Below are 17,103 nucleotides of genomic sequence, written 5' to 3'. Positions count from 1 at the left end.
ATTTTGTTTATGTAATTGTAAATAGATGTTATATGTTTGACAACAATTACAGATTGTGTTTATGTAATTGTAAATAGATGTTATATGTTTGACAACAATTACAGATTTTGTTTATATAATTGTAAATAGATGTTATATGTTTGACAACAATTACAGATTGTGTTTATGTAATTGTAAATAGATGTTATATGTTTGACAACAATTACAGATTTGGTTACGTCATTATAAATAGATGTTATATGTTTGACAACAATTACAGATTGTGTTTATGTAATTGTAAATAGATGTTATATGTTTGACAACAATTACAGATTTTGTTGATGAAAATGTAAATAGATGTTAATCTGTGTGGCAACCAAAAAAATTTTTCTTTATGTAAATGCAAATAGATATATTGATGTTTGACAACAAACTCTTTTTTCCCTTGTAAATGTACATAGACATGTAAATGTTTGACAACAAATATTTTGTTTATGTAAATGCAAGTAGATTTCTAACAGATGACAAGAAATGCACATAATGCGTCTATTAGTTTAAAACGATATTAATTTTGTTTATGTAATTGTAAATAGATATAACATATTTGACAAATACATTTTTATACAAATACAAGTTATGATTTTCTTTGTGTATATGTAAATAGATTTATAAATGTTTGACAACAAATGCATAATGTCTTTACCTAAATGTAAATAACCTTTTATGTTTGACAACAAATACAAATTTTGTTTATGTAAGTGTAAATAGATGTTAAACTGTTTGACCTAAAATCAAATCTTCTGTATTTTTAAATGTAAATGGTTTTAATAAAGGTTTTGACAACAAGCTCTTTTATCATATGACATATGTCATATACTCGTTTTTGACAAAAACTATTTTGTTTATGTAAATGCAAACAAATTTCTAACTGCTGACAATAATTACAATATTGTTTTTGTAAGTTTATTAAGATACTAAACTGTTTGACAATAAATACACATTTTGTTTCCAGAAGTGTAAACAGATATTACATATTTGACAACAAACACACATTTTGTTTGTGTTTTGTTGTTTGTTTGCATTCAGCAATATTCCCTAATCTCTATGAAGGCGGTCTATAGATAGTTGAATCTGGACCAGACAATCCAGTGATTGACACGTGTAAATGTAAAAAGATTTATAAATGATTATCAACAAACTCTTTTTCTATGTAAACGTAGATTCAATGTTTGACAACAATTACACATGTTATTTATGTAAGTGTAAATAGATGTTAAACTGTTTGGCAATAAAATAACATTTTTTGTTATGAAATGCAAAAAGATTTATAAATTTTTTACAACAAACGTTTTATACCAAATACACATTTTGTTCATGTAAGGGTAAATAAATATTACGTGTTTGACAACAAATACACATCTTGTTGATGTAAGTGTCAATAGATGTTAAGCTTTTTGGCCACAAAATCAAGTTTCCTTTATGTAAATGTTAACAGATTTATAAATGTGTGATAACAAAATCTTTTCCTCTATGTAAATGTAGATAGATATTTAAATGTTTGACAGCAAATATTTTGTTTATGTCAATGCACAGAGATGTCTAATAGCTGACAAGATATACACATTTTGTTTATGTTAGTTTATAAAGATATTAAAATGTTTGACATCAAATATACGTTGGGTATGACTGGAAGCGGTGTTAAACCCAACTCAGTCATTGACAGCAAATACACAGTTTGTTTATGTAAGTGTAAATATATATCTAAATGATTGACAACAAATACAGTTGTTGTTGATGTACATGTAAATAGATATTGAAATGTTTGACAACCAAAACACATTTCGTTAATGCAAGTATAAATAGATAAATAAAATTATTACAACAAATACAAATTAGTTTATATACATGTAAATAAATGTTTATCGTTTGATAACAAATGCCTATTTTGTTATTGTAGGCATTCATAGATAATTTAATGTTTGACAAGAAATACACATTTTGTTCATGCAAGATTAAATAGAAGCAATATATTTGACAAGAAATACGCATTTTGTTTATGTAAGTATAAGTTAATCTTTAAATGTTGCCAACAAATACATGTTTTGTTATTTGAAATGTATAAAGAAAATTAAATGTTTTACAACAAATACACATTTCTTTTCCAAGTGTAAGTAGATCATATATATATAAATTAAAAACCATACAAAGAATACACATTTTATTCATAAAAGTGGATGTATATGTTCAACTGTTTTGCCACAAAATGATTTTTTGTAGATGTAAATAGATTATAAATGCATGACAAGAAACATTAACCACTATTTTTCTTTTTAAATGTAGATTGATATTCAAATCTTTTACAACAAAATATTTTGTTTATGTAAATAAAAATAGTACCCATGGCTGACAAGAAATACACGATTTGTTTTTGTTACTTTAAAATGATATTAAAATGTTTGACAACTGATACACAGTTTGTTTAAGTAAGTGTAAATAGATAATTTAATGTTTGACAAAGGAATATGTAATTTCTTCATGTAAATATAAAGATATTTGTATGTTTGACAAAAATTACACATTTTGTTTATGTAAGTATAAATAAATGTTAAACTGTTTGGCAACAAAATAAATTTGTGTTTATGGAAATGCAAATTAATGTTTAAATGTTTGACAACAAATTCTTTTTCATTTTTAAATGTAGATAGATATTTAAATGTTTCACAACAGATATTTGTTTATGTACATGCAAGTGGATTTTTGATACCACAATTTCTTACTCTATGTAAATGTAGATAGATATTAAATGTTTGACAGCAAATATTGTTTTATGTAAATGCAAATCGATTTCTAATGGCTGACAAGAAGTACACATTTTGTTCTTGTTTATCTAAATACATATTAAAATGTGTGACAATAATATGAGTGGAATACTGTTAAGAGCAGCATTAAACCTTACTTGATCACTCATTGACAACAAATACACAGTTTGTTCAAGTATATGTAAATAAATATTTAAATGATTAACAACAAATGCAATTGTTGTTGATGTACATGTAAATATATATAGCAATGTTTGACAACAAACACACATTTTGTTTATGTAAGTGTAAATCGATAAATAAAAGTATCACAACACATACAAATTAATTTATGTAAAAGTGAATAAATGTTTAAATATTTGACAACAAATGCATATTATGTTAATGTAAGCGTACAAAGATAATTAAATATTTTATAACATATGCACATTTCGTTCATGAAAGTGTAAATAGAAGTTACATATTTGACAAGAAATACACATTTTGTTTATGTAAGTGTAAATAGATCTTAAACTGTTTGGCCACAAAATCAGATTTTCTTTGTGTAAATGTAAATAGAATTTTATGTTAGACAACAAAACACATTTCGATTGCGTTGGTTTAAATAGATATCGCATGTTAGACAGCAAATACACATTTTGTTAATGTAAATGTAAGTAGATCTTTAAATGTTGAAAACAAATATATATTTTGTTCATTTAAATGTATCAGGATAATTAAATGTTTAACAACAAATACACATTTCTTTTCCAAGTGGAAGTAGATCTTTAATTGTTTGACAACAAATGCATATTTTGTTAATTTAAGTGTATATATAATTAAATGTTTTACAAGAACTACTCATTTTGTTCATGTGAGTGTAAATAGATATAACATGTTTGTCAACGAATACACATTTTGTTCATGTAAGTGTAAATAGAAGTTACATATTTGACAAGAAATACACATTTTGTTTATGTAAATGTAAATAGATCTTAAACTGTTTGGCCAGAAAATCAGATTTTCTTTGTGTAAATGTAAATAGATTTTTATGTTAGACAACAAAACACATTTCGATTGCATTGGTGTAAATAGATATTGCATGTTTGACAGCAAATAAACGTTTTGATTACATATATTTTGTTCCTTTAACTGTATTAAGATAATTAAATGTTTAACACCAAATACACATTTCTTTTCCAAGTGGAAGTAGATCTTTAAATGTTTGACAACAAATACATATTCTGTTAATTTAAATCTAAATATAATCAAATGTTTTACAAGAAATAGACATTTAGTTAAATTAAGTATATATATAATTAAATTTTAAACAACAAATACACATTTTGTTCATGGAAGTGTAAATATATGATCAACTGTTTTGCCACAAAATGTTTTTTTTAGATGTAAATAGATTATGAATGTTTGACAAGACACTCTTTTTTCTATGTATATGTTGAGAGATATTTATACTTTTGACAACAAAATATTTTGTTTATGTAAATAAAAATAGATTTCTAATGGCTGACAAGAAATACACAATTTGTTTATGTTACTTTAATATGATATTAAAATGTTTGATAACTGATACATAGTTTGTTTATGTAAGTGTGAATAGATAATTAAATGTTTGACAAGGAATATGTATTTTCTTCATGTAAATATAAAGATATTTGTATGTTTGACAACAAATATACATTTTGTTTATGTAAGTATAAATGAATGTTAAACTGTTTGGCAACAAAATAAATTTGTGCTTATGGAAATGCAAATAGTTTTATAAATGTTTGAAAACAAATTCTCTTTCATTTTTTAATGTAGATAGATATTTCAATGTTTCACAACAGATATTTGTTTATGTACATGCAAGTGGATTTCTTATGGCTGACAAGAAATACACATTTTGTTTATGTTTGCTTAAAAGATATAAAAATGCTTGACAATAAATACAAATTAGTTTATGTAAATGTAAATATATATTTAAACGTTTGACAACAAATTCTTATTTTATAAATGTAAGTGTGCATAGATGATTAAATGTTTTTCAACAAATACACATTTTGTTTGTGTAACAGTAAATAGATGTCAAATGTTTGGCAACTATATAATATATTATGCGTCAACGCAAATAGATTTTAAATCTTTGATAGCACAATTTCTTATTCTATGTAAATGTAGATAGATATTTAAATGTTTGACAGCAAATATTGTTTTATGTAAATGCAAATAGATTTCTAATGGCTGACAAGAAGTACACATTTTGTTCTTGTTAATTTACAAAAATATTAAAATGTGTGACAATAATATGAGTGGAATACTGTTAAAAGTGGCATTAAACCTTACTCGATCACTCATTGACAACAAATACACAGTTTGTTCAAGTAAGTGTAAATAAATAATTAAATGATTAACAACAAATACAATTATTGTTGATGTACATGTAAATAGATATTGAAATGTTTGACAACAAACTCACATTTTGTTTATGTAAGTGTAAATAGATAAATAACAGTATCACAACACATACAAATTATTTTATGTAAATGTGAATAAATGTTTAAATGTTTGACAACAAATGCATATTATGTTAATGTACGCGTTCATAGATAATTAAATATTTTATAGTGTAAATAGAAGTTACATATTTGACAAGAAATACACATTTTTTTTTATGTATGTGTAAATAGATCTTAAACAGTTTGGCCAGAAAATCAGATTTTCTTTGTGTAAATGTAAATAGATTTTTATGTTAGACTTGTTAATTTAAGTGTTTATATAATTAAATGTTTTACAAGAACTACTCATTTTGTTCATGTAAGTGTAAACAGATATAAAATGTTTGACAACAAATACACATTTTGTTCATGGAAGTGTAAATATATGATCAACTGTTTTGCCACAAAATGTTTTTTTTAGATGTAAATAGATTATGAATGTTTGACAAGACACTCTTTTTTCTATGTATATGTTGAGAGATATTTATACTTTTGACAACAAAATATTTTGTTTATGTAAATAAAAATAGATTTCTAATGGCTGACAAGAAATACACAATTTGTTTATGTTACTTTAATATGATATTAAAATGTTTGATAACTGATACATAGTTTGTTTATGTAAGTGTGAATAGATAATTAAATGTTTGACAAGGAATATGTATTTTCTTCATGTAAATATAAAGATATTTGTATGTTTGACAACAAATATACATTTTGTTTATGTAAGTATAAATGAATGTTAAACTGTTTGGCAACAAAATAAATTTGTGCTTATGGAAATGCAAATAGTTTTATAAATGTTTGAAAACAAATTCTCTTTCATTTTTTAATGTAGATAGATATTTCAATGTTTCACAACAGATATTTGTTTATGTACATGCAAGTGGATTTCTTATGGCTGACAAGAAATACACATTTTGTTTATGTTTGCTTAAAAGATATAAAAATGCTTGACAATAAATACAAATTAGTTTATGTAAATGTAAATATATATTTAAACGTTTGACAACAAATTCTTATTTTATAAATGTAAGTGTGCATAGATGATTAAATGTTTTTCAACAAATACACATTTTGTTTGTGTAACAGTAAATAGATGTCAAATGTTTGGCAACTATATAATATATTATGCGTCAACGCAAATAGATTTTAAATCTTTGATAGCACAATTTCTTATTCTATGTAAATGTAGATAGATATTTAAATGTTTGACAGCAAATATTGTTTTATGTAAATGCAAATAGATTTCTAATGGCTGACAAGAAGTACACATTTTGTTCTTGTTAATTTACAAAAATATTAAAATGTGTGACAATAATATGAGTGGAATACTGTTAAAAGTGGCATTAAACCTTACTCGATCACTCATTGACAACAAATACACAGTTTGTTCAAGTAAGTGTAAATAAATAATTAAATGATTAACAACAAATACAATTATTGTTGATGTACATGTAAATAGATATTGAAATGTTTGACAACAAACTCACATTTTGTTTATGTAAGTGTAAATAGATAAATAACAGTATCACAACACATACAAATTATTTTATGTAAATGTGAATAAATGTTTAAATGTTTGACAACAAATGCATATTATGTTAATGTACGCGTTCATAGATAATTAAATATTTTATAGTGTAAATAGAAGTTACATATTTGACAAGAAATACACATTTTTTTTTATGTATGTGTAAATAGATCTTAAACAGTTTGGCCAGAAAATCAGATTTTCTTTGTGTAAATGTAAATAGATTTTTATGTTAGACTTGTTAATTTAAGTGTTTATATAATTAAATGTTTTACAAGAACTACTCATTTTGTTCATGTAAGTGTAAACAGATATAAAATGTTTGACAACAAATACACATTTTGTTCATGGAAGTGTAAATATATGATCAACTGTTTTGCCACAAAATGTTTTTTTTAGATGTAAATAGATTATGAATGTTTGACAAGACACTCTTTTTCTGTGTATATGTTGAGAGATATTTATACTTTTGACAACAAAATATTTTGTTTATGTAAATAAAAATAGATTTCTAATGGCTGACAAGAAATACACAATTTATATTAAAATGACAACTGAACTGATACACAGTTTGTTTATGTAAGTGTTAATAGATCATTTGTATGTTTGACAAGGAATTTGTATTTTCTTCATGTAAATATAAAGATATTTGTATGTTTGACAAAAAATTCAAATTTTGTTAATGTTAGTGTAAATAGATGTTAATCTTTTTGGCCACATAGAACTTTTGTGTTTATGGAAATGCAAATTAATTTATGAATGTTTGACAACAAATTATTTTTCCTCTGTTAATGTACATAGATATTTAAATGTTTGACAACAATTATTTTTTTATGTACATGCAAATAGATATTGCATGTTTGACAACAAATACGCATTTTGTTTATGTTAGCTCAAAAAGATTTAAAAATGCTTGACAACAAATATAAATTTGTTTATGTAAAGGTAAATAAATATTTAAATGTTTGACCACAAATTCCTATTTTGTTAATGTAAGTGTACAACAAATACACATTTTGTTTGTGTAAGTGTAAATAGATGTTTAATGTTTGGCAGCCATATGATATTTGTTTATGTGAGTGCAAATAGATTTCTAATGGCTGACAAGAAATACACGTTTTATTTATGTAAGAGTATATAGAAATTTAGATGTTTGATGATAAACACACATTTTGTTTGTGTAAATGTAAGTAGACATTTACATCATGCACAACAAATGCATGTTTGTAAATGGATATCAAATGTTTGACAACAAATGCAAATTTCTTTGGTTTATAGTAGGGAAAAAATATATTAAAATGTGTAGAAGCCCAAAGTGATGTATGCAATCAAGGTTCACAACACTGGTGAATCCTGTCGAAGATACACCAATGGGCAGGTCAATGTAATGTCTGTTGTTGGTCATATGTCAATGTGACACACGTTATTGTTGATATGTGAATATGATGAATCATATTGTTTATGTGTTATTGTTATGCATGGTATTGTTTATATGTCATTGTTTTGCATCATATTGTTTATATATCATTGTTATGCATGGTATTTTTTATATGTCATTGTTATGCATGGTATTGTTTATATGTCATTGTTATGCATGGTATTGTTTATATGTCATTAATATGCATGGCATTGTTTATATGTCATTGTTTTGCATCATATTGTTTATATGTCATTGTTTTGCATCATATTGTTTATATGTCATTGTTATGTATGATATTGTGTATATTGAATATGATGAATCATATTGTTTATATGTCATTGTTATGCATGGTACTGTTTATATGTTTATATGTATATTTGTTTATGCACCTGTAAATTGATATGTAAACATTAACAAATAATACAAATTTGTTAATGTTAGTGTAAATAGATATTTAAATATTTGCAAGAAATTCATAAATTTATTTTGTTTATGTAAGTGTAAATAGACAGTACAAGTGTCAATGTATATACATAATATAGTTTAAAGAATTAGTGGGAGAGTTGATAATTGTTTTATTTATCTGATGTGTTTGAATATTTATGTTAGTGATGTTTTCGTTTAAACTTTCGTTCATGTGTATTGCCATAGTTCCAGGAACTCATATGGTGCACGTTGCAACTATTGTATATATGTCAAAGTGTACATGAGTGTATTTAGGTTGGTGAATTTTGGTGCAATAAATTACTATTTGATTTGGTGGTGTTGTGAAGGGGTATCAGTTATAGACGAGAAACATCATGTTGGAAGAACATCTCATAAAACCAGGCTGTAGACATGTATTACTTCTGTGAGGCACATGGACAGGGGTATGTAGACTTGTATCACTTCTGTGAGTCCCATAGACAGGAGTATGTAGACTTGTATCACTTCTGTGAGTCCCATAGACAGGAGTATGTAGACATGTATCACTTCTGTGAGGCACATGGACAGGAGTATGTAGACATGTATCACTTCTGTGAGGCACATGGACAGGGGTATGTAGACATGTATTACTTCTGTGAGGCACATGGACAGGGGTATGTAGACATGTACCACTTCTGTGAGTCACATGGACAGGAGTGTGTAGACATGTATTACTTCTGTGAGTCACATGGACAGGGGTATGTAGACATGTACCACTTCTGTGAGTCACATGGACAGGAGTATGTAGACATGTATTACTTCTGTGAGGCACATGGACAGGAGTATGTAGACATGTATCACTTCTGTGAGTCACATGGACAGGAGTATGTAGACATGTATTACTTCTGTGAGGCACATGGACAGGGGTGTGTAAACATGTATCACTTCTGTGAGGCACATGGACAGGAGTGTGTAGACATGTATTACTTCAGTGAGGCACATGGACAGGAGTATGTAGACATGTATTACTTCTGTGAGTCACATGGACAGGGGTAGTGTAGACATGTATCACTTCTGTGAGTCACATGGACAGGAGTATGTAGACAGGTATCACTTCTGTGAGTCACATGGACAGGGGTATGTAGACATGTATCACTTCTGTGAGGCACATGGACAGGGGTATGTAGACATGTATCACTTCTGTGAGGCACATGGACAGGAGTATGTAGACTTGTATCACTTCTGTGAGGCACATGGACAGGAGTATGTAGACTTGTATCACTTCTGTGAAGCACATAGACAGGAGTATGTAGACATGTATCACTTCAGTGAGGCACATGGACAGGGGTATGTAGACTTGTATCACTTCTGTGAGTCACATGGACAGGAGTATGTAGACATGTATCACTTCTGTGAGTCATATGGACAGGAGTGTGTAGACATGTATTACTTCTGTGAGTCCCATAGACAGGAGTATGTAGACATGTATCACTTCTGTGAGTCATATGGACAGGAGTGTGTAGACATGTATCACTTCTGTGAGTCCCATAGACAGGAGTATGTAGACATGTATCACTTCTGTGAGTCATATGGACAGGAGTATGTAGACATGTATCACTTCTGTGAGTCACATGGACAGGGGTGTGTAGACATGTATTACTTCTGTGAGTCACATGGACAGGGGTATGTAGACATGTATCACTTCTGTGAGTCATATGGACAGGGGTGTGTAGACATGTATTACTTCTGTGAGTCACATGGACAGGGGTATGTAGACATGTACCACTTCTGTGAGTCACATGGACAGGGGTGTGTAGACATGTATCACTTCTGTGAGTCACATGGACAGGAGTATGTAGACATGTATCACTTCTGTGAGTCACATGGACAGGAGTATGTAGACATGTATCACTTCTGTGAGCCACATGGACAGGAGTATGTAGACATGTGTCACTTCTGTGAGCCACATGGACAGGAGTATGTAGACATGTATCACCCTAGTCACCCATCCGACCAACCACCCTAGTCACCCATCCGACCAACCACCCTAGTCACCCATCCGACCAACCACCCTAGTCATCCATCCGCCCAACCACACAAGTCACCCATCCGCCCAACCACCCTAGTCACCCATCCGCCCAACCACCCTAGTCACCCATCCGCCCAACCATCCTAGTCACCCATCCGACCGACCACCCTAGTCATCCATCCGCCCAACCACCCTAGTCATCCATCCGCCCAACCACCCTAGTCACCCATCCGACCAACCACACTAGTCACCCATCCGACCAACCACCCTAGTCACCCATCTGCCCAACCACACTAGTCGGGTCAGTGAGGTTGGTTGGTTGGTCGGTCAGTCGGGTGGCAGGGATGTTCGGTCAGGTGGGTGACTTGTGGTCGGATGTGGAATTGGGCTGGTCGGTCGGATTGATAACTGGGGCAGTCGGTCGGGTGGGTGACTAGACTGGTTGGTTAGATGGATAACTGGGGCAGTCGGTCGGGTGGGTGACTAGACTGGTTGGTTAGATGGATAACTGGGGCAGTCGGTCGGGTGGGTGACTAGACTGGTTGGCCGGATTGATAACTGGGGCAGTCGGTCGGGTGGGTGACTTGGGTGGTCGGTCGGTCTGTGTGACTGGGGTGGTTGGTTGGCTGACTGGGTCGGTCAGTCAATTGGATCACCGGGTCGGTCGGTCGGGTGTGTGACTGGGGTGCTCCAAGGAGTGGATGACAAGGGTGGCCGGTCAGTCGTGTGACAGGGGTGATCTGTCAGGCATATGGACAGGGGTATGTAAACTTGTACCACTTCTGTGAGCCACATGGACAGGGGTATGTAGACTTGTACCACTTCTGTGAGCCACATGGACAGGAGTATGTAGACTTGCATCACTTCTGTGAAGCACATGGACAGGAGTATGTAGACTTGCATCACTTCTGTCAGCCACATGGTCGGTCAGTCGGTCGGTCGGTCGGTCGGTCGGGTGACTGGGGTGATCAGTTCTGTGACAGGGGTGTTCAGTCAGGCCGGTGACTTGTGGTCGAGTGTGTAATTGGGGTGGTCGGTCGGGTGGATAACTGGGGCAGTCGGTTAGGTAGGTGACTGCGTGACTACGGTAGTCTGTCTGTCGGTCGGGTTTTGACTTTGGTGGTCGGTCGGTCGGATGACTGAGGTGGCCGTGCAGGGGACGCGGTAAGAGAGGGGACTAGGGTGGTTAGGTATGTGACTGGGGTTGTCGGTGGGTCTGTGTGACTGGAGTGGTTGGTCAGGTGACTGGGGTGGTTGGTCAGTTGACTGGGGTGGTCTTGTTGTTTACTTGGGTAGTCTGTCAGGTAACTAGGGTGGTTGGTCAGGTGACTGGGGTGATTGGTCAGGTAACTGGGGTTGTCGGTCAGGTAACTGGGGTGGTTGTGTTGTTAACTGGGGTGGTTGTGTTGTTTACTGGTGTGGTCGTGTTGTTTACTGGGGTGTTGGTCAGGTAACTAGGGTGGTTGGTCAGGTGACTGGGATGGTTGGTCAGGTGACTGGGGTGGTTGGTCAGGTGACTGGGATGGCTGGTCAGGTGACTGGGGTGGTTGGTCAGGTGACTGGGGTGGCTGGTCAGGTGACTGGGGTGGTCGGAAAGGTACCTAGGGTGGTTGGTCAGGTGACTGGGTTGGTCAGCCAGGTGATTGGGTGGTTGCGTTGTTGACTGGGTTGTCAGTCAGGTGACGGGTGGTTGGTCAGGTGACTGGGGTGGCTGGTCAGTTGACTGGGGTGGTCGGTAAGATACCTAGGGTGGTAGGTCAGGTGACTGGGGTGGTCGGTCAGGTAACTGGGGTGGTTGGTCAGGTAACAGGGGTGGTTGGTCAGGTGACTGGGGTGGTCGTGCGGATGACCAGGCTGGTCGGTTGGGTGGGTGAACGAGCTGGTAAGTCGGGTGACTGTGTAACTGGGTCTGTCAGATGGATGACTGGGGTGGTCATGTAGGTGGTTGACTGGGGTGGTCGGTCAGATGGGTGACTGGGGTGGTCGGATAGGTAGGTGACGGTTGGTCGGGTAGGTAGGTGACTGGGGTGGTCGGGTAGGTAGGTGACTGGGGTGGTCGGGTAGGTAGGTGACGGGTGGTCGGGTAGGTGGGTGACTGGGGTGGTCGGTCAGATGGGTGACTGGGGTGGTCGGGTAGGTATGTGACTGGGGTGGTCGGGTAGGTAGGTGACGGGTGGTCGGGTAGGTGGGTGACTGGGGTGGTCGGGTAGGTAGGTGACTGGGGTGGTCGGGTAGGTAGGTGACTGGGGTGGTCGGGTAGGTAGGTGACTGGGGTGGTCGGGTAGGTGGGTGACTGGGGTGGTCGGGTAGGTGGGTGACTGGGGTGGTCGGGTAGGTAGGTGACTGGGGTGGTCGGGTAGGTGGGTGACTGGGGTGGTCGGGTAGGTAGGTGACTGGGGTGGTCGGGTAGGTGGGTGACTGGGGTGGTCGGGTAGGTTGGTGACTGGGGTGGTCGGTCAGATGGGTGACTGGGGTGGTCGGGTAGGTTGGTGACTGGGGTGGTCGTTCAGATGGGTGACTGGGGTGGTCGGTCAGGTAGGTGACTGGGGTGGTCGGTCAGATGGGTGACTGGGGTGGTCGGGTAGGTATGTCACTGGGGTGGTCGGGTAGGTGGTTGACTGGAGTAGTCGGTGAGGTGGGTGACTGGGGTGGTCGGGTTGGTGGTTGACTCGTGTAGTCGATCAGGTGGGTGCCTGGGGTGGTCGGTCAGGTAGGTGACTGGGGTGGTCGGTCAGATGGGTGACTGGGGTGGTCGGTCAGGTAGGTGACTGGGGTGGTCGGTCAGATGGGTGACTGGGGTGGTCGGGTAGGTATGTCACTGGGGTGGTCGGGTAGGTGGTTGACTGGAGTAGTCGGTGAGGTGGGTGACTGGGGTGGTCGGGTTGGTGGTTGACTCGTGTAGTCGATCAGGTGGGTGCCTGGGGTGGTCGGGTTGGTGGTAGACTCAAGTAGTCGATCAGGTGGTTGACTGGGGTGGTCGGTCAGACGGGTGACTGGGGTGGTCGGGTAGGTTGTTCTCTGGGGTGGTCGGTCAGATGGGTGACTGGGGTGGTCTGTCAGATTGGTGACGTGGGTGGTCGGTCAGGTAGGTGACTGGGGTGGTCGGTCAGCTTGGTGACTGGAGTGGTCGTTCAGATGGGTGACTGGGGTGGTCGGTCAGAAACGTGACTGGGAAGGTCGGGTGGGTGGTTGACTCGAGTGGTCGGGTTGGTGGTTGACTCGAGTAGTCGATCAGTGGAGTGGTCAGTCAGAAAGGTGACTGGGGTGGTTGGGTGGGTGGTTGACTCGAGTGGTCGGGTTGGTGGTTGACTCGAGTAGTCGATTAGTGGAGTGGTCGGTCAGAAAGGTGACTGGGGTGGTTGGGTTTTTGGTTGACTGGAGTGGTCTGTCAGATGGGTGACTGGAGTGGTCGGGTTGGTGATTGACTCGTGTAGTCGATCAAGTGGATGACTGGGGTGGTCGGGTAGGTGGTTGACTGGGGTGGTCGGTCAGATGGGTGACTGGGGTGGTCAGTCAGATGGGTGACTGGGGTGGTCGGTCAGATGGGTGACTGGGGTGGTCGGTCAGATGGGTGACTGGGGTGGTCGGTCAGATGGGTGACTGGGGTGGTCGGTCAGATGGGTGACTGGGGTGGTCGGTCAGATGGGTGACTGGGGTGGTCGGTCAGATGTGTGACTGGGGTGGTCGGGTTGGTGGTTGACTGGAGTGGTCGGTCACATTGGTGACTGGGGTGGTCGGGTGGGTGGTTGACTGGAGTGGTCGGTCAGGTGGGTGAGTGGGGTGGTCGGGTGGGTGGTTGACCTTGGGTCTTTGTTGGTTGGGTGAGTGGGGTGGCCCATCGGTCAGTGACTGGAGTTGTTGGTCAGATTGGTGACTGGGGTGGTCATGATTTCCCAGCAGGGTTTCCAACTTTGCAATGAAATGTTCTACTTTAAAAGATGTAATTGCATTGAATGAAGCGGTCATAAAATATGCTTGACATGTGCGGTGCCCAACATACACGCTACCTGTCACATGTGAGTTCTTCAGTCAAGCTTCTAAATGGAGTGGTCAGGCAGATTGGTGACTGTGGTGGTCAGCTGAGTAGTTGTTTGGAGTGGTCGTTCAGATGGGTGACTGGAGTGGTCGTTCAGATGGGTAACTGGGGTGTTCTGTCAGATGGGTGACTGGGGTGGTCGTTCAGATGGATTACTGGCGTGGTCTGTCAGCTGGGTGACTGGGGTTGTTGGGTCGGTGATTGACCTGGGGTGGTCGGCCAGCTGGGTGACTAGGGTGGTCGGCCAGCTGGGTGACTGGGGTGGTCGGATGGGTGACTAGGGTGGTCGGATGGGTGACTAGGGTGGTCGGATGGGTGACTGGGGTGGTCGGATGGGTGACTAGGGTGGTCGGATGGGTGACTGGGGTGGTCGGATGCGTGACTAGGGTGGTCGGATGGGTGACTGGGGTGGTCGGATGGGTGACTGGGGTGGTCGGATGAGTGACTGGGGTGGTCGGTCAGCTGGGTGACGAGTGTTCGGATGGGTGACTGGGGTGGTCGGATGGGTGACTGGGGTGGTCGGATGGGTGACTGGGGTGGTCGGATGGGTGACTGGGGTGGTCGGATGGGTGACTGGGGTGGTCGGATGGGTGACTGGGGTGGTCGGATGGGTTGCTGACTCGAGGGGTCGGTCAGATGTAATTGCAAGCTTCTAAATCACAACACGGCTCTATTGTTACAAGGTTTCCCATTGTTTCTGTATGTTATAGACAGACACATAATCATACAGACAGACACAGAAGGCAAACAGACATACATACAGACATACATACAGACAGACATATAGACAGACAGTGTATTCAGTAATTTAAGCCCACCACAGCCCATAGTACAATGCAGATGGTTCATCACATTTGTCTCGTGATGTACATGATTAGATTTTCAATGAGGTTAGACATTTAACAGGCGTTTCAGAGTTTATCAGATTTATCATTTACTGACGGTCTATAAACATTCCCTGCAACATTGGGAGAATTGGATACCTTAATTGAGAATACAGTAAACTACGTTTATAACGAAAACGCTTATAACGAACTGACGGATATTACGAACTGTTTTTTGGTCCCGTCTATTTGCTCTATATGACCTGTATACATGCGGTTAACGAACTACGGTTATAACGAACTAAAATTACTGGTCCCTTTTAGTTCGTAATAGCCGTAGTTTACTGTACTTTTCACATATAAGGTCTGTGTAAACTGGGACACCGCCTTGAAATACATACCAGCTTATCTTAATTTATTTACGGATTTAATGTTTCACTTCTTTAGTTGACTACGGCCATTAATTAACTGGAATATTGCTGAGTGTGGCGTTAAACAACAATAAACAAACAAGCATGCCATATTAAGCGTCCCCATGTCATCATTGTAGCGAAATTAACATAACACCACTTCTAAATGCCACTGGGGGCACGGTGGCCCAGTCGTCTAAGGCGCCGAGATTCACTGTGCAGAGGTGCGTCTCTTGGGCACGCCAGAAACCTATGATTGTGGGTTCGAATCCCGGTTCGCCCCGACTATGTTACTTGGTTTGTCAGCCCCATTCCCGTGCTCGTGGGTTTCACCGAAGTGGTAAACGTCTGAGACCTGCATCACTTCGGGCTTTCCTCCCACATTAAGCTGACACGCCGCGATATAACTGGAATACTGTTAAAAGCGGCGTTAAACCCAACTCACTCACTCACTCTTCATTCTATATGCCACTGTCATTATACAATGTAAACAAAACAAACCCAATGTTTTATTGTTTTATTCAGAAAAAAATCGCATACACTTTATCGTTAAACTTGATACACTTCTTATTCCCAACATAACGTCACTGTTTTATTTATTAGCACTTGCCCTCCTTGCAACACTGGATTGCTGCAGTAGTCCTGGTGTCACTCTGAAGGGGGTGCGGGTGGCCCCGTCGAATAAGGCGCCGATATTCGCTGTTGTTGTTGAACCCAAGCCACTCACTCACTCACTCATGCATCAACCAAGTCAGCGAACCTAACCACCCGATCCCGTTAGTCGCCTTTTACGACAGGCATAGTTGCCGTAAAAAGCGACTATGCTTGTTGTAAGAGGCGACTAACGGGATCGGGTGGTCAGGCTCGCTGACTTGGTTGATGCATGTCATCGATCCCAATTGAGTGGATCGATGCTCATGATGTCAATCACTGGATTGTCTGGTCCAGACCCGATTATTTACAGACCGCCGTCATATAGCTTGAATATTGCTGAGTGCGGCGTTAAACAACAAACAAACAAACAAACAAACACTCACTCACTCAGTCTCACTTTGCATAGATATAGATTTAATATTTTCATTCTCATATTATCCTAGACGTATGACACAAACAGCAATAACATGGAAACAGTATGTCTACAATCGCATTTCCACACATCACAAGTGTTTAAGA

This window comes from Haliotis cracherodii, unplaced genomic scaffold, assembly GCF_022045235.1.
Source record: "Haliotis cracherodii isolate W230 unplaced genomic scaffold, xgHalCrac1.p SCAF_12, whole genome shotgun sequence".
Taxonomy (NCBI): domain Eukaryota; kingdom Metazoa; phylum Mollusca; class Gastropoda; order Lepetellida; family Haliotidae; genus Haliotis; species Haliotis cracherodii.
This window is presented reverse-complemented; position numbering follows the sequence as displayed.